The following is a 21572-nucleotide window of genomic DNA, read 5'->3' on the forward strand; positions in this document are numbered from 1 at the left end:
GGTTACTCACTGAACTTAAATCTAAATAGGTCCTTACAGCATGTAGTGTGTTTAGCAGAGTGTAGGTAAAATAATATATATATATATATATATATATATATATATATATATATATATATATAAATTTTTTTTTTTAGGAAATACATATCAAAGATCTAAAAAACAAAAGCATAAAGTTAAAGGACCATGAGGGCCAAAAAGGGGAGCACTGTGCCCCCACCACACCTCCTGGCCTTGGTGCACCCCCAGGGCTCTGTGAGAGGGACCAGACACCTAGCCTTCGCCAAGCAGAGGCTATGGACCACCCAGCAGGAGGGAGCCCCCGGCCTCCTGGCCTCCTTCTTTCCCCTACGAAGCCTCTCCTGCCACAAGCAACGGGATCTGGAGAAGTGGGAAAAGGACGAAAAGGGCGCCCATGGAACGCGCAGACCGTGGAGGTGAGCGGACCTGGCTTTGCCTCCTGGCCTCTCCATCTACCAGCCATGTGACATTGGGCCCCGGTGTTCAAATGAACACGGGATAACACCCTGCCCACTTGTTGTGGGACTTAAACAATAAAATGTCGAAATCCAAACATAGTGCCTGGCACATGATTGTGATTGGGCCAGTGTTTAGAAAGTAACCTGAACTTTGTTTTTTACCATTCCCAACCCTCGCCCCAGGCTTCCTCCAAACCCATTACCTGACGGTCCCGGCAGGGACAGTCTTTCCTCCCCAGTGTCACCTGCCTGTGTGTCATCGGGTCTCTACCTAGAGCTCCACTGCTTCTCTGTCTCTCCTTACCTTCTGCCAAATTTCAGGGCAGCTGAAGGCCCTTCTTGAGTTCCAGCTCCAGTGATCTCTCTCCCTGTGCTCTGAACGGGGCCAGCATTTGATGCCCAGCCACTCGCGTTAACAGTTCCTGCCTTGTCTTGGCATTTAATTTTGCAGTGCGTGTCTCATCTTGCCAGCCGTCCCGAGTGCTCTGCAAGGGTGTGGATCATGCCTTTTCCACCTTTCTATCCCTCCAGCCTTTACCTTAATGCTGTGTTCAGGCCTCAGTGAAGAACTGCTGAACAAGGAAACCAAATCCAATTACCCAGCACACTGGAACTAATTTATTTTTTGAACCTATGTGCCTATTGCTTTTCTATGTTCCTCAGAGTTCAAAGCACTTTGAGGATACGGTGCCTTCTGTAATATCATCAGGGCTCGGTTAGCTTTGCACATCATCAAACTTAGCTCCAGCTGCATGGGTTGCTTTGCTGACTTTGGGCAGTCATTGGGCATAAAGGGAAAAGGTGAGACAGAGCTTCGTTTAAGACAAATCCATTATTCCACCCCAAAAAGAAAAACCATCAAAAAAATTTATGGGTAGTGAGTTGACACTACTATTTGGAATTTTGGAGCACATTCAATTGATCTTTTGAAAGTGGAATGTTGTAATGTAACCCAACTCTATGATTTTGAATATGAAAATGCATTTAATTTGTCTTTTTAAACAGATACGTTGCATTTGTTTTGTGTGCATGTGCTCAATTTGCATGGTGCTCCCAGTGCCTCAAGGAGACCGGCAGAACAGCAGTCACTGCCCTGGGGCCTCTGGAGGGGCCGGTCTCCCCCAGGAACAGGTGGATGCAGGGCCTTCCTCTGAGCAAGCTGGAAAGGCCCCAGGACTGCGCAGCCGTTCTGGCTGCACAGTGGGTCAGAAATGCTGCAAAAGGAAATTCTAGTGCCATCGCTTTCACTTTTAGTAGGTAATTTATGACTCATTCGGGGATGCTTATTGAAAATACAAATTCCCTGGTTTCTAACCCCACCTCCCAGGCCATAAACCTACCGAATCCCCCTGGGAGATTCAGGACCCTGGAACCAGCACTTTTACCAAAACGCCAAGTGATTCGATGCAGGAGATGGTACATGGACGACGCTGAGAAACAGGACTTGAAGGGAAAGGTACGTGTCCTCTCACTGGAGCCATGATCCCTTCCCTTTTATAATCTTCCTACTTTAGATGTGACAATAATAAGGTAATAGGGCGCTAGCAATCCCAGTTAAAATGAGACAGAGACATAATTTGAGTACGGTTTTGGAGTAGAGGGCCTTTGAGCCTGGAAAAGAAGGTGGGCGGCTCTGCTAAGAGAGCTTGCACTAGAGGGCAAGTAAAAATGCCTTTTTAGGGGGCGGGGGGAAGGGCAGATCCCAGAAATGCTCCTGAATTGTGGAAGAGAGAAGTACATTGACCACCAGCTGTTCTGGAAGGGTGACTCATCAGCCGATGTGGCAGTGACCTCGGCTGGGCTGGCGGAATGACTCCCTCGGCTGCGGGGGGCGCTGGGGGAGCTGACGGCTGTGGCTGGGAGAGCAGTGCATTCCAGAGAGGAGCCAGACCTCCTGCGAGGATGCCAATCTGTGCTGTCAGTCACCTTGGCGGCGATGGGGCGGGAGAGGGAGGGGCAAACGAACTGTCTCAGCAAGACCACAGAGGCACCATTTAGTCATAGTTTAGAAGTATTAAAAGCCCTGTGTTCAGTATTCCTGGACTCACCCTGGCCTCCTCCTCTTCCTCCCCTCTAAATCCAATGACTAATTCTGGTCAATTCTATGCTCTAACGTCTTCCAGGGATCCCCTTTACCGTGACTTCTGCTTTACCACTATCAAGTATCACGCATTTCCCCCTTTTTATGTATTCCAACTGCCGGGACACGAACTCACATTTCCACCGTCTCTCACTGGGACTCCATGGGCTCCTCACCCCTTGTCCTGCCTCCTCTCTCCCTGCCCCCAATCCATCCGGCACACAACCCCCAATGTGTTCCCTCCAGAACTGATCATCTAAGCCTATCATTTCCTTACTGAAAATCCCCAGCTTACCCTGGCTCAGTGGTTCTTCAACATCAGTGAGCACCACAGCCCCCTGGAGTGCTTGTTCACGCACAGTGCTGGGCCCCAGCTGGAATTTTTTTGCCCTTCCACATTCCCCTGCTTTATCTGCTCAATGCCGGAGCCTACAGGTCTCAGGGAGGCCTCCTTCCTCTCCTCTCCCTCGTCTTCACGCCACCTCCACCTCTGCTGTCATTGGTATCATCACTCACACACTGTGAGGGCTTATCACGTCTCATCCTGACGAACCCTCACTCGAAAAACCATACTCACAGTGTTGGTACCGTTGATCTTTCCAGACAATGGAGATGCTAAACTGGGGGCTCAGAGAGGCTTGGAAATGTGCCCTAGTCATACAGCTAGTAAATGGTGGAGCCCGGACGCAGTCCTGGCAGCCTGGCCTAGTCCCTGGGCACTGAACCCTCGCAAGTCCTGTTCATCCAGATGGAATCCCTTCCTCGATGCTCTGCAGCTCCCTTCCCGCCACTTCGCAGGCCGACACACATACAGTATAGCCTGTGAGGTCTCACTTACCTAATGAGTGACTCAATTACATGCTGGGAGTTAGCCGAGGATGGGTCTTCGAAGATCTTTGTTTCCTATGCCTGGCACATAGAGAGCAATGGAATCAATAAATAAACACTCGCTCATGGACCTAGTGTTTGCATATGGAAAGTCGTTTTTATGATGGAGTTTGGGGCCATGAGAAATTACAGCCCAGAAGATTACTTAAGCTCCTTGTATTATACCACCTCAACATAGAGGTGTCATATAATGTAGATAGATACACAGATACCCGTGTGACGATTAGTATAAATGACACACAGGTACCACTTCATGTTAGAGGAAGCCCTGAGAAGACTGGAGACCAATATAACATAATTGCCACCTACTCGTCTATAGAGGGTCACCACTGTATCAGCTTCCATCTTGGTTACTCTCATTATATGTCTTTTTAACTTACTCAAAGAGAAGGGAGTTTTTGACCCCAGAAGAGCATGAAGGAGATGTCTAGAGAGCACTTTTATAGGAAATTTTAACGTCTTTCCTACTGGTCTAGAAAAATACCCTAGGAAGTCAATATTTTACAATAAATAAATAAATAAATAAAGGAGCAGGTGCCTTAGAGTACAAAGTTCATGTGTATTAGGAACATTTTCTGTAAATATTCACTATTAAAGAGAGAACATCATTTTCTACATGTAAATCTAAAGTGTAGGCAAATGGCAACTTTGCTGCTTCTCTGTTTCACTGAGAGTCAGCCCTCAGTGTATCTCCCCTGCTGCAGCTCCCAAAGCACCCCCTGCCCCTTTAAGAAATGATGGCTTCGGTCCAGAAAGGAAAAATGAGAGACTGTTATATTCCAGAGTGAAAGCGACCTGCCAGCACTCGGAGTTATTCCCAAACCCGTGCATGCCTCCGGAGCCTCTCCCTAGCCCTACTCTGGGGTTAGGGTCATGCAGTACCAAAGGTATATTTGTTTCTTTTCCATTTGACTTCAAGGCCCTCATCAAAACTCAGTATAAATTAACAGGTTCTGTTAAAGTGAGTGCCTTTAAAAGGCACCTGAGAGACAAGCCAGCCACCTGCATTATTCAGGAAGACAGATACAGTAAAAAAAAAAAAAAAAAAAGGTTTCTCCTCTCCTGCAGTGTACATTTAATTCTCTTGCTACCAACTGTGCACATGCCTTTCCTCTCGGGCACATTTTGGGCAGAGGTAGTACCGTCCTTGGACCCAGAATGGCCCATTTTCTGAGCCTCTGAGTCTTCTTCTCCCGCACAGACACAAAGCGTCAAGGGCCCCTCTGACCTACAGAGGCCAGAGCCTGGTGTCCTCCCTCCCAGGCAATAAGGAGTCTTTCACCTCCTTAAACCCAGTGGGCATCAGTGACCTCTTTTGACAACTCCCAGAGGCTGGTTTCCCCCCACCCAACAAGTCAGTAAGCACAAAGCTTTGCAGAGAATCCTGGAGTTCTAACCACTCTGGCAGCAAATAAAACCACTCTTCCAACCCAGGACTGTTAAGGACACATGGTCTCAGACATTTCCTGCCTAAGCCTGAGCAGCTTTCCTCCTCTTGCACACATGCTCCCCCTACTGGCTGGCATTGACAACGCTGGGGCGTGCTGGGGAACGAGAACCTCCCGCCTGGCCCTGGGATAGCCATGTTGAACCACTGCAGAGAAATTGCCAAATACTGAAACAGAAAGAAGATCCTTAAGAATTCTTCCATTGCTCCGATGAAGGGCCCACGCTAAGTCTTTTTTCTTACATTTCAGGAATAAACTCTGTAATAAAGACTGAATAAATAAATCAACCCTGAATAGAGTTTTGCCAAATAAATTAAATTTCGACTTCCACCCAAGAGTTCAATAAATGAAAAGAACTTTAGGCTTGGATTCAGAGTCAGAGACTCAGACTCAGGTTTAGCTCCTTTATTTGATGAGTTACCTTCAACACAGAACCTGTTGAACCTCAGTTTCTTTATCTGTAATTTGGGCATAATAATATTGTTTAACTCCCAGGGTTGTGGAAAGTACAACAAATGAAAGAATGTGAATGTATAAGAAAAGTGCTTTATACCTTAAAACTTTATTGTGAGTTATTTTATTCCGTTTGAATCCAACACACACCCTTTTCCATTCATCTGAGTGGACAGGACAGTTGGAGGCAACCTGAGCCCCAAAAAAGGAAGTACAGCAAGGAAAGCTCAGTCACAAACAGGAAGTAGCAGAAATGCCACCAGAAAAAAGTTGGCTCTGGCAAAAGGAAAAAAAACACATGAAACAGTCCCAGGTTAACTTTTTAAAGATCTAGTTAGGTTTAGTTAATGATTTGAGGTGTTGCCAGCGTAGTTCGACCTCCTAAATTAGGGGATCTTCAGGGATGGTTAGGTATCTCTTTTGACCTAGATTTGACCTCCTTGCCAATGGGAATTCTCACTGGGCATTTTTAGGATCTCTGCAGTTGCTAGGCTCCTGCCTTTTTAAATGTAGGTCTCTCCTCCTTTTCCCCTGTGGCGGAGGGAGGGGCAGAGTGAGGCCGGGAGGAGCTGGGGCCCCGCCTCGCCTGCGCCTTGGGGAGCCGCCCGCAGCTCCTCTCAGATTACTGCCTCCCTTCCTGGCTTCCCAGACTTGCCACATTGTAGGCTGGCTTCTTGAGGGAATGTAAGGGAAGCCCTCCAGTGACAGCCACGCAAAGAAGTTTGCAGTCCTGGGGATTATGTCAAACTTCCCTTCTCGATTTCTGTGTAGAAGGGACGATCCCCTAGATCTGTTTCTCTGGGGAAATGAAATAACGGGAAGTACGTTCACAGGTCAGGACGCATTGTGCTGCTTGTTTTCCTGTTTCTCCCTCTTAAAACCTCTTTCAAAAATCTTACCACTGTTCTTGCCCCTTCCTTGATTCTGTGTGTTATTAAGGCAGGAAAAGGAGAGGATTAGAAGCACAAGAATTCAAAGTCATCACCAAGCATTCTGAAAACTCGTCACCTGTTTGCAGACAGAGGTCCTGTTCTAGCCCAGTTGGAAGAGACAAGTTTCTGCCTCCATTGCCTACACCTTTTTTAAATGTTTTCATTACACAACCACTCTACACTTTGGCAAAATGCTTGGTACAAATAAGAATCAGAAAATAAGAAGACCCACGTCCATACTCTGAGCGACTGCAGTCTACAGACAGTGCCAGGGAGACAAGTACAAATATGGTATTCGATTTGTGCTACGTCTCATTTCAGGTTTTGTATGTTTTGTAATGGCCTCCAGTTGTACATGCTCAATTGGAAACTGTCCTGTCAGGATGGTAATAGTGTTTTCAGATTGTGGCATCACATTTGAGCCTTGTAACAACCCTAGGAGCAGAGTGAGCTGATGAAATTAAGCTGCCATCACAGGTGAACAGGTGAGGAACAAAAAGGTAAAACAGGTAGTCCAAGGCTACTCAGCTGATTCCTTATGGAGCCCAAACTACGAGGTCAGGGTCGTCCAAATCCTACTCTGCTGAGGATTCCTACAGAATGGCTGGGATTATTACCAACAGGCCCTATGAGCTCTCAGTTATGCCAAAAAAAGTGTCACCATTTTTAAACAGAGGGTAACAAACATATTAAGTGAGATAGCTTTTTACAAATTGCATAGGGTGTATGAGTATTCACAAACAAAAATGGGACTCTGAGGCCTTTTTGGATATTACATTTTTTAATTAAAAATATTAAATTAAAATGATTTATGTGATTGAAAATCACAATTCTAAAGCATAGTACACCTGAGAAGCCTTGCAGCCTCCTCCCTCCTCTTTATCCCATTTCTCCATTGCCTTCTCTTCTTTTGGTAATCATTTTTATTTTTTTATCCTACTTATAATCCTTTATGAAAACACAAATAAATATAAATGGGTATTCTTATTATTTGTAGTTTTACAAAAAAGAGAGGATCTATGTGGTCTGTCCAGAAAAAAATCCAGCCACTGTCCAGAAAAAAAACCATATAACGAGAATGGTTTGCGCAACCTCGATGTAACCTGGCAGCCAAGGAGAGTGGACTGGTGTGAACAGTGATGACTTCACTGTACTAGTCAGTGAGGGCGGTAGGCACTGTTGAGTGAACATGTCTGCTGTTTGGCCTTTGCATTCAAAATAACTGAGCAAGTAGAGCAACAAATCTGCATCAAATGTTTCCATGAACATTCCTCCATGGAAAATATTCGGACGATTCAGAAGGCTTTTGGGGACAATGCAGTGAGTGCAGGGCAAATAAAAGTGTGGCACAAATACTTCAAAGATGGTTGGGGATCACTCTGCCTGGTTTTGGGAATTGTAACTACACCCCATGGCTAAGGATGAGTGAGTGACCTCCGGAATGCGAGCAGCGGGACACAAAACTTGTCTCTGGCAGAAAACAATTCTTCAGTTTCCTCCCCTTGACCCCAAAGCTTGGTCGGAAGTCAATGATGGGTAAGACAGAGAGAGGGGCAACCTAAGCCAGCCTCGATCACTTGGGAGGCTATCATGGAAGGACTCAGGGGGCTGCAACAAAGAGGGAAAAATAGACCCTTGCCCCCAGCTATGTGACATAGCCCGAGTCCCCATGTCCTCTGGGAGAAGCTAATCCACTTAAGCCTGAAAACGTGATGGGGAGGGGTGCAGCTCCTTGCCTTGCTAGAGCAGCATTATCTGGGGAAAAGCTGGCATAAGAAAGAATTCCTAAAAAATCCTGTGGAACTTGCTTTGCTAAGAGTGCTTTCATTCATATGTTAAGAGTCCAAGCAGGAAATGAGTATGTCTCCCAAAGTTTCTGCAAACCCCCTTTCCTGATAGACACTGACTCAGTAATCCCTCAGATTTCTTTGAAATGTTATCTACTGTTTGATCCTTGCCACCCTGTATTCCTGAGTATTACAACCCAATAGAAGCCTCTGGAGGAAGGGGCTCAAGGCCTTTTTCCTCTGAGAAACTGGCCACCTCTCTTCCCCAAGCAGATCATGCCTTGGTAGTGATTACTTTCATCCGTAGCGGACGGGGGGCTTGAGGACAGTCGCCCCCACAAAAGATGGTCAAGAATCTGTTGAAAGTGATTCATGTTCTGGAAGGCCTGCAACAAGCAGAACACCTGGGAATGTTGAACATGTATGGGTCACAATCAATGAAGATTTGTGACCAACAGTGGGACAACTAGAAGCTGATCTGGGGATTCCAAAAACTACTGAGTCTAAGATTTTGTCACAGGATCTTGGTATGAATCATGTCATGGCAAAATTTGTTCTGAGGCTTCCACTACCAGAGCAGAAGGAACATCGTGCTGCAGTTGCTAATGACTTGATTCAAACTGCTACCAATGAACAAGATTTGGCACCCAGCAACTTCTGGTTTTTCCCAAAACTAAAATCACCTTTGAAAGAGAAGAGATTTCAAACTGTGGATGAGATTCAGGAAAATCCAGGGCAGCTGACGGCGATCCTGACAAAATATATCACAGAATGTTTTGAACAGTGGAAGGAAGAGATGCTGGCAGAACCGTGTGAGGTCCCAGGGTGCCTACTTTGCAGATGACTGAGGCATCATCGTCCTGTGTACAATGATTCTTGTATCTTGTATCTTCTTCAATAATTGTTTTTCTTTTTCATAGTACGTGTCTGGATACTTTCTGGACAGTCCTCTTCTAGTGCATTTTGAATTGGTTTTCTGGATGTAGTAGTAGACTTTGCTAAACCACCTGCTCTTACCTGAGAACGCCAGGGACCATAGGCATTGGTCTGCAAACAGTGCAAGTGAGATGAGAATCCAAAAGAGCTAAAGCCATAGAGGCTTCAGTTAGATGATTTTGCTTCCTAAACTTGGGTCCCCCACTAAACCAGAGGCAGCTGTGGCCATTGCAAGTCGAGCCTGAGATTCTATGCCAATCACTGGTGGGGCAGCTAGTCGTTTTACAGTGAGAAACCCATCCACATGCCTGAGTAAAACCTCCATGACAAGGTGGGGCAAATGTGTAAGAAGTGATTGTCTTAGTTTTGCTGAGAGAATGGCTAGCGACGTTCCAGGGAAGTGACATAGTACCTTACAGACGGAGGGGTCATCTTCAGTGCAATTGCCGAGTAGGATTCTCCTACCGAAGGAGCTTTCCTGTGCTTTCCCTTGTCACCGTGCACTGAAAGAACACAGAAGATCAAAAGAGATCAAGCCCAGGCCACTCCAAGCAAAAGAAGACCAAGGGCTATCTGTGAGCAGAAACACCAGATCAAGTGACAAGAAATGGAAGGTCTAGATAAGAAATGTAGGTGAGATCACCTGGACCACAGCTTCCCTAGACTTGGGAAAGGACACAGGTTAGCTCAACAAATGCAGTGTCTCCCTGGCCCCCCGGGGCTGGGTTTACAGTGGTGCTTCACAAGGAGAGACTTCAGATGAGCTGGGACCCTTCAGATTCCCCACACCGTTGACGAGACGGGTCATGAGGAGATGCCCAAGAGACACCTCACAGAATCACCTGCTGTCCCTTGTATTCATTTTTCTAGATCTGCCATAACAAAGTACCACAAACTGGCTGGCTTAAACAGTGGAATTTTGCTGTTTCACAAAAATATATTGTCTCACAGTAACAGAGGCCAGAAGTCCAAGATCAAGCTGTCCGCAGGCTGGTTCCTTCTGAGGGCCATGACAAAGACTCTGCTCCAGGCCTCTCTCCTTGGCTTGCAGAAGGTCACCTTCCCCCTGTGTCTCTTCACACTGTCTTTCCTCTGTGTGTGTCTGTGTCCAAATGTCCCCTTTGGATGAGGAACTGGTCATACTGGCATAGGGCCAACCCTAAGAACCTCATTTTAACCCGATTTCCTCTGTAAAGACCCTATCTGTGAATGAGGGCCCATTCAGAGGCAGTGTAGAAATGATTAAAGAATTTATTTGTATTAAAACTTGCCACTAACTGCTGGCATAATAGTAACATACTATCAGTACTTTTTACCTTTTTTTAGTAAAAATACCCAGGTTAAGGTTTTCCAGGTTCGTTGCTGTCATGATCACTTCACATAACTTTACTGTTTATTAATAAAGCTTTCTGAGTAGATTGTGAGCGATTGGAAAAGGCATAGACGTGCATATTCTATACTTTTTATTCCCATGGCATTTATCTGGGACCATAAAATTTTAGAGAAGAACTTTTTTCCCAACACTTTTATTGCGGTAAAATACGCATAACATAAAATCTACCATCGTAACCATTTTTAAGCGTTTGCTCACTGGCATTAACTACATTTACATTGTGGGGCATCCCTCATCACCTCCCATTTTTGGAACTCCATTTTGTCAAACTACAACTCTGTATCCATCAACCTTTCTTCCCTTCTTCCCCAGCCGGAGCCTGGCAAGCCCTGCTTTCTATCTCTGTGGTTACGACTTGCATAAATGGAACCAGGCAATATTTATCTTTTTGGTGACTCCCTTACTTCACATAGCTTGATGTCTCCATGATTAATCCATATTGTAGCATATTGTAGAATTTCCTTCCTGTTTGAAGTTGAATAATATTCTACTTGTGTGTGTGTGCGTATATTGCACTTTGCTTATTCTTTGTCTGTTAATGGACACGTAGGTAGCTTTCACATTTTAACAACTGTGTATAATGCCGCAGTGAGCATCGGTGTACAACGTGTCTCTGTGAGCTCCGTGAGACCCTGCTTTCGTTTCACTTGGGTAGATATCCAGGAGCGGAATTGCTGGATCTTCTGGGAATTCCATTTTTAACTTTTTTGAAGAACCACCATATGGTTTTCACAGTGGCTGTACCACATCCCTCCTAACAGATCACCAGGGTTCCAGTTTCTCTCAGCCTCACCGACACCTGTTCTTTTATGTGTTTTTGATAGGAGCCCCCCAGAAGCAGTATCTCATTGAGTTTTGATTGTATTTCCCTGATGATCAGTGATGAACATCTATTTTTCATGGGCTTACTGTCCAATCATGTTTCTTCTTTGGTACATGTTTATTTAAATCTTTTGCCCATTTTTGAGTTCAGTTGGTTGTTTGTTGCTGGAGCTATATAATTTCACTCTATATGCTGGATAGAAATCTCCTCTAGGTTTCCAACATATCTTTTTGAAGGGGAAGAATTCAACCAGTAACATCTCTCTTCAGATCCACAAGCACCCTTCCCATTTCCCAAAGTGCTGGCCTCACACCCCCCGGACATGATCAAGAACAAAGCCCTATAGAGTCTGTGGAAGTGGCATATTACTCGGGCATATTATAAAAAGTAGGAGGCAGTTTGAAACCCCTGCTTTATAATTTGTTGCATATATATTACATGTATACATTAAATCTAACATGGTTCTCATTATGGGCCGTGGGCCCTATAATTTTCAACAAATCCTCTCTGTCCTTATAAAGTCTACGCAGAAAAAAAAAAAAATCCCTGCAGCCATCCTGCTGCAGACCAAGTTCCAACACCACCCGCTCCCATCTCATACACACGGGCCCACGGGACTGAGATCCTGACGCCCAGACTGCACAAAATCACATGCTCAGAGGAAAGACTTTTCTTCTCCTGCACTTCGGAAGGTACACTAAGCTCTAAGTATATCACCATCGCGGGGCTTTTGGCCTTGTGATTGTCAATCATTTTACCTTTGTTTCTGTTAAACTTGGCCTGACATCTTTGCCTAAAAGATGTGCCAAACACTTTGGACCGTGACTTGGCGTGACTGGGTGTGGCTTGGCCTGCCCATGTCAGGCAGGTGAAGACAGCCAAGCTCAGTTCAAACATGCTCAGGAGATTCGGCCTCTGGAAATCCCCACAGCGCTCCCCCCATTCCAGTCCCTTCCCCACACCCAGAGGGGGGAGCGCAAGGGCTGTTTGTTTTCACGTTTCCCCGCTGCACTTTTGTAATCTGGGATGTTGGGGGGGCAGAAGGGAGGTAGAAATATATATTTATTGGTGTGGGGTTTCCAGTCAGGAAGTAGATAAGATGCCATAGAGGAGTCCAGTGACCGAACGACATGCCCTGAGATTCTGAAGGATGCCGTGTAGAACTGGGTGGTCCCGGCCCCTGAGTGCCCACATCCACCCGTGGTCCGTGAACCTATTTTCCACAGGGCTCTACCTTTGTGATCTTGGTCTCTTGTTGCTTCCCGTCATTTTTGTTTTACAGATTTTTGGACTCCATCCCTGTTTTCCATGTTCTTGGATGCAATCCAATGCTGAGCGACGGTGCACAGCCAGAAGGTCTGTGGCATTAGGCTGCCACTCCAACACAGGGAGCAACAGCTCCAGGCAGCAAATGGGGCCCCTCACCTAGTGCACAGGCTCATGGCCTGAAGGTGCCCTTAGGGGGAGGCCCGTGTGGCCTGGCGGGGGACAGGGGAGGTGGCCTGTTTTCTTTGGCACGACTAGGGAGAAGTGAGGATGTTCCCTCCTGAGCCTCCATCACTGGTCTTCCTGAGGGGTCTCTTCCTTCACACATAAGCTGTGACCCCCCCAAGGACTATTGCTCTCTTTCCCTTCTCCTCGCCTCTCCCATTGCACCTCAGGTTTCCTCTTGGGAAGTTTTAGTTCAAAAACTGCCTTGGGGCGAAGGAAAAATCTGTAATCTACAAGGGTGTAACTTCGTTTTCCCTTGCAAGACCCTGGTCTGTGACACACCCACCGGACATGATGCTGGCCCAAGCTCCCAATGAGTGGTCCCCAGGAGGCTGGGAACGAGGTTCCAGGCACATGAGCGAGCTCTCAAAGTGCACTGTACAACAACAGCACAGCAAGGCTGTGCAGCCAGCAGTACAGCAAGGCTGTGCAGCCAGCATGAGCTGAGTCCCTTCTGTGTTTCAGGTGTTGTCCCACTGAACCCTCACCACAACCCTGTGGGGTAAGTACTGCTACTGTCCCCGTTTTTCCAGTCCAAGATCACACAGCGAAGACAAGGAAGAGCCAGGGTTTCCGCCCGAGCCGCCCAGCTCTGGAGCTCACACGATTAATCGCTGCTCTCTATGAACAAAAACGTGTTCTTCTTACTGCGGTCTTCATTCTACAAATGAGGAGACTGAGGGACAGAGCACAGAGGTGAGCGCCTCGTCCATCCCACGCTGCCAGGGAGACCCCGAGCTGGGAAAGGCACCCCCACCCCGACCCCTCACCACACACGCTGCGGTTGCCCGTGGTGGGGTGCAGAGGCTAAGGAGTCCGTGGCGGAGTCAGGATGTGCGTGTGTCCCACTCACTCTTCTCCACCCCAGGTTTCTACCTTCCTCCTCGGGCTTCGCGTTCTCGTTTCGGGTGACAGGAAGTGACTAGAAAAAGAGCCAGATAGTGAGACAGCAGGTGAGGAAATCAGAAACCTGCACCTGCCAATCTAGGAATCAGTCCAACACGCCTTATGGAACTGACACCTGGCCGCCCAGGTAAAGTGTCCAGATGCCCCGGGCAAAGGGAGGGGAACATTAGAGGAAGTTAAAGTTCCAGAAAGGTGTACACAGAGTGGGAGAGAAAATAAAAACAGCTAAGATATGATAGAAACAGGTTGGAATCAGATACCCTCTCAGCTGGAAAGAGCCACAAGGATGAATTTGTCCAAACCTCTTATGAATAAGGAGACCTGACATTGGCCGGGCACCTGCTCCATGCCAGGAACTTGGGCCAAGTGCTTTCCCCGTGTCGGCCACAGCCCTGTGAGGCAGTGCTATTTGCGTCTTCATGGGGAACCCAAATCAAAGATCCACTGGCCCCGTAACAGGTAGATTCAGGCAGACTCCTTCTCTCCAGAGCCCATATTCTTTGGTGCCCTTCACCTTTACATGACGGACCATTGCAAACACACACAGAACTAGAGAGAATACCATAATGAACCCCCAGATGTCTACTGACCAGTTGCAAAAATTGTCAACACAAGATAGATCTTGTTTCATCATCTGTCCCCCACCAACTGTCCTACTGTCAGAATAATTTGAAGTAAATCATTTATTACATATGATCATAACAATAATAATATCCATAATGTTATATAATACACAAAATATATATAATTATAATTACTTTGATATTTTATTACATAATAATGTAATACATATAATTACAATTATTTCTGTATTATAGTATCTTGTTATTATCTGTACACACTTTAATATGTTTCTCTAAGAAAAAAAGGACTGTCATTATATAGCTGTGATACCAGCATCACCTCTAAAGAAAATGACAATTCCTTACTATTGTTAAATGTCCAAACACAATTCAAATACCTCAGATTGTCCCATAGATGTATTTTTATGGTTGGTTTCTTTGAATAGGAATCAAAATCCATCTACATATTGCATTTGGTTGATAAGTCTCTTAAATCTCTAATAGATAAGGTCCCTTCTCCCCCACCAATCATTTGTTGAAGAAATGGAGTCCTTTGCCCTGTAAAATTTCTCACATTGTGGATGCTGCAGATTATATCCTTGTGGTGTCATTGAACATGTTCCTCCCCCTGTATGTCCTATAAACTGGTCATTAGAGCCAGTGGTATGATTAGGTTCATGTTGAATTATTTGGCAAAGGTACTTCACAGGCAATATGTGATCAAGGCCCCTATGCTCAAGATGACTTTTTTTTTTCCCCAGAAGATGAAGCTTCTAGCCCAAGCTCAAAAAACAGATGAAGGACAGAAGCAGAACTGGAACTCAGTCTCATGAGTCCAGTGGCCCTGCTCTTCTGAAACTCCAACACAGGACTGGAATCTAGATTTTTTCTCCTTGCAGTGGAAGGACAGTTTGACTGTTATTAAATCTTCTACCTCTTCTACCTCCTTCTCTGAGAGAAGCCAACCGAGCAGCCGTGGGGAAGCCCAAGCCTTTCTTTCTTTGGCATACGGCAGTGTTTCAACTTCAAGCAGATGGTGGGAGGGAGGGGTCTCCCCAAACCTGGGTGGGGCTCTGCACCTTCTGCTTTAGCCAGAGGGCTGCAAGCACTTAAGCCAAAATTCTGGCACAGAACATCATTCTTATTCCCTATCTCTCCTCTCAAATCCTGAGAATCAGTTTCCCTGAGTGAGTGCTGGCAAGAACCTGTCATCCCTGTGACTTACTCATCTGAACTGGGGGGAAAGAGCTGTGTGCGCACCAGCAGCGCTGGGTGCCCAGGGAGACACGCAGGACTCGGCCTGGGGAAACATGAAAGGCATCGCTCAGGAAGGTGCAACCACCCTGGGTGCTTCAGAGGTGGGTGTTGTTTTGCTTTTGTTTGTGTCTGTCCCCATTCCTGCTACACGGAGCCTGCAAATATCAGAACCAAGATTGTATAACACAGATAAGCAAAATTATTTCCATCACAAGAGGGGAAAACCCACCACAGACCAAAGACTGGGCCAGAGGACACGGGGAGGGGGAGGAGAGATGGTTCAAATGCACAATAACAGTGCAAGTCCACATTCACTGAACACAAAAGTGTACCAGGCACAGTCCCTGCAGCATGTCATTTGATCCTCACAGCAGAGCCCCACAAGGTAGAAGGCAGGTGCTGTTATGTGAATCTGCCGCCGAAAAGGAATGTAAGATCACACAGACAGCACCAGTGAAGGCTGAATTCAAATGCACGTTATTTCTCTGTTAGTGTGTATGGCTTAACCATGAGGCTAGAAGGTCAGCTAAATGAAGAGAGGCATGTGAGAGCAATAACAATTTGGAAAGGAGTTTTAGCGGGGTGTAGGAGTGGCTCAGGTAATGCACATTAGGGCCCCCCAGCCTTTGGGGACCAGTCATCTTCCATTTTAGCAAGGTCTCCAAAATCCATTAAGCACATTTCACAGGTGAAGAGATGGAAAGATTCCACAAAAAGTTCACTGTGGAGAAGCAACAGTTAAGCACTCTCCTGCTCCCCCTCTGTCAAGTTTAAGGTTCCTAAGTGGGAAGAATTATCAGGGTCACATCTGGCACCACAAAGCCTTAGTGTGAATTCGAAAGTGACACCTCTTGTGGGTGGATAAATTGTAAAACCATGCCCCTCTGGGAGGCCCCTCATGCAAGGGTGACATCTCAAATAGGGCCTGCTGCCTGGGCTGGGGGGTGGGTCAGATTTCAGCCCCCTTCCTGCCAAGCAAGACAGCAGCAACAGGCCCTGTGGGAGGCAAGCTTGTTTCCCCACCCAGCATGCTTTGCACCTGTCAAGCCCGGGTCACTCTTGCTGAGCTATTACCATCTTTTGGTGGTTGTTCCACACGACTGTGGTCTTAATGTCAGCTCAGAAGAGGGCACAACCCCATTACTAGATTACTCAAAGTGCTGGTTTTCGCCTTCTTTTTTTTCACCACATCCAAGGACATGGCACCCAAATCTTCCCCAACCTCACTGGTTTGACTCAAGAAGCCAGGCTGGCCTCAGTATGCACGGGCAGTCCAGAGATCGTAATTGTATTATTTTGTCTCTTTTCAATAGAACAAATCACCTAAAATGGTTCGTTTATTTTGTCCTTGGGTTCTGTAGAAGGACATGAAAAGTAATTGGAATTTTATAAACTTTTTTTAAGCCTGGCTAAAAACTCAAGGTAAATATGAACCATTTAGTATAAACAATTGGGAAATAAATTTGGTCATAACTTAGATATAGCTGTTTCCACTTCTGGAAATTTATGGTAAAGAAATGCACAAAAAGGCCTGCAAAACTTCTATTCACAAAGATATTCACTGTTGTATTATTTATAATGGGGAAAATGAAAATCAGCTCCTTTTTATGGAAAAACACGTAAGTTGGGTGAATTATGGTATATATCACCAAATAGTTTCACACAGTTTTTAGAACTTGTGTTTAATAGATGATGTGAAATGTCTACGATGTTATGTTATGGGGAAAATATCAGGAAACATATGAATTAGAGTATGATTCCAACTCTAAGACATGCTTTAAAAATTCAGAAAGATGATATACTAAAAGCCATCTTATTGTACCTAATGATAAAAAACTAACATTTATTGAGTTTTCACTATGTGCTAGGTACCATTCCAAGTCATTTACATATATCAACTCAGTTTATCCTTGTAGCAAGACCTTGAGGTTAAATACAATTATTATAATTCCCATTTTGCAAATGAAGGAACTGAGGTGGACCAAAGTTGCCCAAGCCACCTAGCAAATTAGGGAGAAGTTAGAGGCCCTAACAATCACGCCTCCTCCCTGTCGATCAGCTAATTGAAAACCAGAAAAAGGAGCATAGAGAATCGCTAAAAATGTCACCTACAACAGAGGGAGCCTGGACCACCTTGTCATAACAGAGGGCAGGGAAACTATCAAAGACTAGACGAGTCATGTCAAAACAACTTAAGAGCTAAATGGAAGATGGGCCTCTGGGCAAAACAAACAATCAAATCTGAGAATCAGTAACTGCAATGGATTGAAACACATCAAGATTTTTAAACCTATGGGTTTAAAATTACTTGTGGAAAAAAAAAACCCTCATTGGTCACCTTTAGAGGAGCTAGAAAATAACTCATTATGTAGAAAAGTGATAAAGAGAGGGATAAAATCAAGCATTTATCCCACCTTTACTGCATGGAACTCAGGGTAACTCATTGATGAGAGTGAATTCCTTTCTATGGAAACCTTTCAGATGATAAATAAGGCCGAATGATAGAATAGCACCATTTTTTCACTTCTGATAATATAATGTGTTAGGCAATTACATTACATTACAGGAAAAGACATAGACAGTATGTGCTTCCTGATGGAATCATCACATCACCATCGATGAAGCACTGAAGCAAAAAAACAAAACAAAACCCTGAATTTAGATGGATTTCCAATTTTTAAGGCATTGCAGAAGACAGAGGAAGATTTCAAATCACACCATGGGGAGTGAAATCAGCAAAATCCAGACCGTGGGAGACTTTGCAGGGCACAGGACCTGATTTCTTCTACACACAAATTACAAGGAGAAAAGGGGAGAGGGGACTTATAGATTTAAGAAGACTGATTGCAGTGATCTTATTTGGTGAGAAATGTCTCGGAATATGTTTTGAAATAATCAAGGAAATTTAAATACTGCCTGGATATTTGATTAAGTTAGGGGATTACTGTTCATTTTTTTAGGTGTGGTCATGGTATTACAGTTATATATTTTAAAAAATGTTCTTGTCTTTTAGAGATGCATTCTGAAATATTTACGGTTGCAAATGCATGATTTCTAGGATTCACTTTAATATATTCCAAGAACAGTTGGGAAGTGAATGGGGGCGAGATGCTGTAAAGATTGGTCGTGAATCATTATTGTTGAAGCTGAGTGATGGTACATGGGGGCTCATCGTACTCTTCTTCCTACTTTTGTTCAGGCTCTAATATATCTATAATAAAGCATTTTAATGGTACAAACGTATCCTACTTTTGTTCTTACTTAAACCATTTAAACCTTTGCTATAGAATTGAGGGCCAGTGTGAAGTAATGACTGAAGACATGGACCAACCAACCAGACTGCCCACCTTCAAATGGCAGCTCTACGGTGTGCAGGCGGGCTAACCTAGAATAAGGGACCTCCTGCCATTCTATCTGAGTTTCCTCATTTGAGAAATGCAGATAACAATACCCTACTTACTGCTTTATTGAGTTATGATGACACTAAAGTGAGTAAAATTTCTCCAGTATCTGGAACAGTGCATAGAAGCTATATTAAATGGTATATAAATGAACTGTTTTTATTTTTATTTATCTTTTGTTCTCAGGCATAAGTCTCTTTATAAAAACATCTCCACTCATTTTGCATTTATATCTATGATTCTGACTCAGATGCCACTTCTGAGTACCAACTCCAGTTCTGACACCAACTAATGACTCTGATACCGATTCCAGCATGTGGGTTTTCTCCCCACACAGCCAAGTAACTAATTCTCCAACACCAGCTGGGTGTCCTACCATTCAATACAAGTCTGACACTATCTACCTGGAGAGAGTGTCAGATCTCCCAGATTAAGGGCTCAGCCCTCCAAGACACCAGTCCCAAGGTCCAGTTGTCACCTGTCCTTGTGACCCACCACCTACAGGTTGGAGATTCCAACAACCCCATCCTCAGTTTCAATTTGCTTTAGAGCAGCTCATACAACTCAGAAAAACATTTTACTTACTAGATCACCAGTTTGTTACAAAAGGATGTAACTCAGGAACAGCTGGATAGAAGAGATGCACGGGGCAAGGTATGAGGGAAGTGTCCAGTGCTTTTGTGCCTTCTTCAAGCCACTGCTTTTCCCAAACCTCCACTCGTTCATCAGTTTGGAGGCTCTCCAAAGCCCTCCTTTTGAGTTTTTATGGGGTCTTCATTAAGTGGGCGTGATAGATTAAATCATTAGCCATGGATGACGGAACTCAATGTCCACCTCCTTTCCCCTCCCCAGAGGTCTGGGGGTGGGACTGGAAGTTCCAACCCTCTAATCACAGGGCCGATTCTCCCAATCGGGCCCCTTCCTTAGGTGACTTAGGGACTTCCCCAAAGTCACCTCATTAACAACAAAAAAGAATCACCTTTATCACTAGGGAAATTCCAAGGGTTTCAGGAGTTCCCTGCCAGAAACTAGGATAAAGACCACAGGCACATTTCTAGGGCACGTTCAGGGTCCCAGCACCCAGACACTCAGTCTCCCACCCCTAATGCATCAGCTACAATTTTCAATTTCTCTAAAGTGGTGTGAGAACTTAAAAACACTTTTGAAGAAACCTGAGGGCAAATCCTGCTAGATTTTAGTGATTTACTTTCAGTCTTTTCTAGTTGCTTTTTGTATCTAAGCTAAGTGTTTTTTTATGTGTGTGTATGCATGTTTCATTGTTGTGGTGGTGTTTTTTTGGTGTGGCTCATCTTTATCAAATCTTTTCAGAACAACTCAATTTTCTTAAGAATGTTCCTTCTGAATTATATTTTCATCCATTTATGTAATCACATCACAAATTTTCCATTGTCACCTTTTAAAACATGGTTGGGAACAAACAAAACGACTGTAGGTGAGCAGATAACACAACTGGTGGAAGAAAAGCCCAAATGCAGCCTGAGAATGCCAGCGGCAGGTGTTAAGCACCAGACATACGCTTCACAGAGAAAGTGGAGACTGCAAAGATTATTCCGGTGGGTTCTGTAAGCAGAGATCACTTAGAGAACCTATTGTACATAAGCCACTGATACTTGTGTTTGCGTAGCACAGTCTTCCTTTATTCCATTTTATTTTAATAATCAACATATTATCACTCCTGTCCACCAAAGAAAAAGTCAACACTTCATGCATTTAAAACAACTCTTTTTTTTCTTTTTAGTGAACCGTCCACGGAAGACTGGAAGCAAACACAAAGAGAATGTGCAATGAATATTGCATGCGATCCACGGATTGCTGGATCCCACGGAACACTCAGGTCTGAACGTCAGGAGTCACTTGCTGCAAAGACAGCGCATACTGAGTGCTGCTGTCACATGGCATGATTTCCTAAATGCCACAGCAATCCGACTTCACACTAAGAAGGTTCACACACTCTAATATTCAGATTCTAGTTTCATTTTGACTATAAAGTTACAAAGAAACCAAATGATCAAATCTGCATTTCCTTCTAAATCTATATGCAAATAGGGAGGCAGGGACTCCCCCCTTGCCCTCGGCATTCCCTAGCAGAAAGGATTCTGGACTACCTCAAGCTCCGAAATGTGAACTGCCTTCCTGCCAATCCAGTCTCACTGAACTGCCCCCTTCCTGTGTTTGGCCAAGTTTCACAGATCTCACTATAAGTTCGCTCCTCTGCGATATCATTGTGACTTTGCTTTCTGATCAACTGTGAATTCTCACAGTCCTCTTTGAACTGGAGAGAGGAAGTGAGAGAGGTGTGTAGCTACTGTTGCATTCGTTTTCATCACTGGACGGATGGGGAAGCCAAAGTCACAATCAGATCTGTTTTTAACACCCTGGGGCATTCCACATCTCTCCTCTGACTCAGAGATTTCCTCCCAGGGGTGCTGCATGGGGTGTGTTGGTAAGAGCACTTTTGAAGTAAGGTCATCTCACTGCAGAGACAACTTTAGGAGAGTTCAGGGGAGTTTGTTTATTTTTTTTAAGTTTTTATTTATTTTATTTTTAAGGAATGGAAGGAGGGAGAGAAGCATCAATGTGTGGTTGCCACCGGAGCACCCCCTACTGGGGGCCTGGCCCACAACTCAGGCATGTTCTCTGATTGGGAATTGAACCAGTGATCCTTTGGTTCACAGGCTTGTGCTCAATCCACTGAGCAACACCAGACAGGGCAG

At 44.9% G+C, this 21572-nt stretch overlaps 2 long non-coding RNA genes across 3 annotated transcripts; one reads left to right on the top strand and one right to left on the bottom strand.

The window, feature by feature from the left end:
* Positions 1-366: 366 nt before the first annotated feature.
* LOC119045607 (uncharacterized) lies at positions 367-19599 on the bottom strand. Its single transcript, XR_005081821.2, has 3 exons — positions 19423-19599; positions 3398-3468; positions 367-1051 (listed from the first exon to the last, which is right to left on the bottom strand). It is a non-coding gene; the product is annotated as an uncharacterized LOC119045607 (long non-coding RNA).
* LOC119045606 (uncharacterized) lies at positions 1815-18630 on the top strand. Of its 2 annotated transcripts, none has more exons than XR_005081819.2 (5): positions 1815-1935; positions 12502-12575; positions 13176-13406; positions 13579-13743; positions 14941-18630. It is a non-coding gene; the product is annotated as an uncharacterized LOC119045606 (long non-coding RNA). The 2 variants fall into 2 exon arrangements; XR_005081820.2 differs by having other exon boundaries at positions 13244-13406.
* Positions 19600-21572: the final 1973 nt, after the last annotated feature.

The sequence above is a fragment of the Artibeus jamaicensis genome, unplaced genomic scaffold (genome assembly GCF_021234435.1).
Source record: "Artibeus jamaicensis isolate MK-2021 breed Jamaican fruit bat unplaced genomic scaffold, CSHL_Jam_final contig_76, whole genome shotgun sequence".
Taxonomy (NCBI): domain Eukaryota; kingdom Metazoa; phylum Chordata; class Mammalia; order Chiroptera; family Phyllostomidae; genus Artibeus; species Artibeus jamaicensis.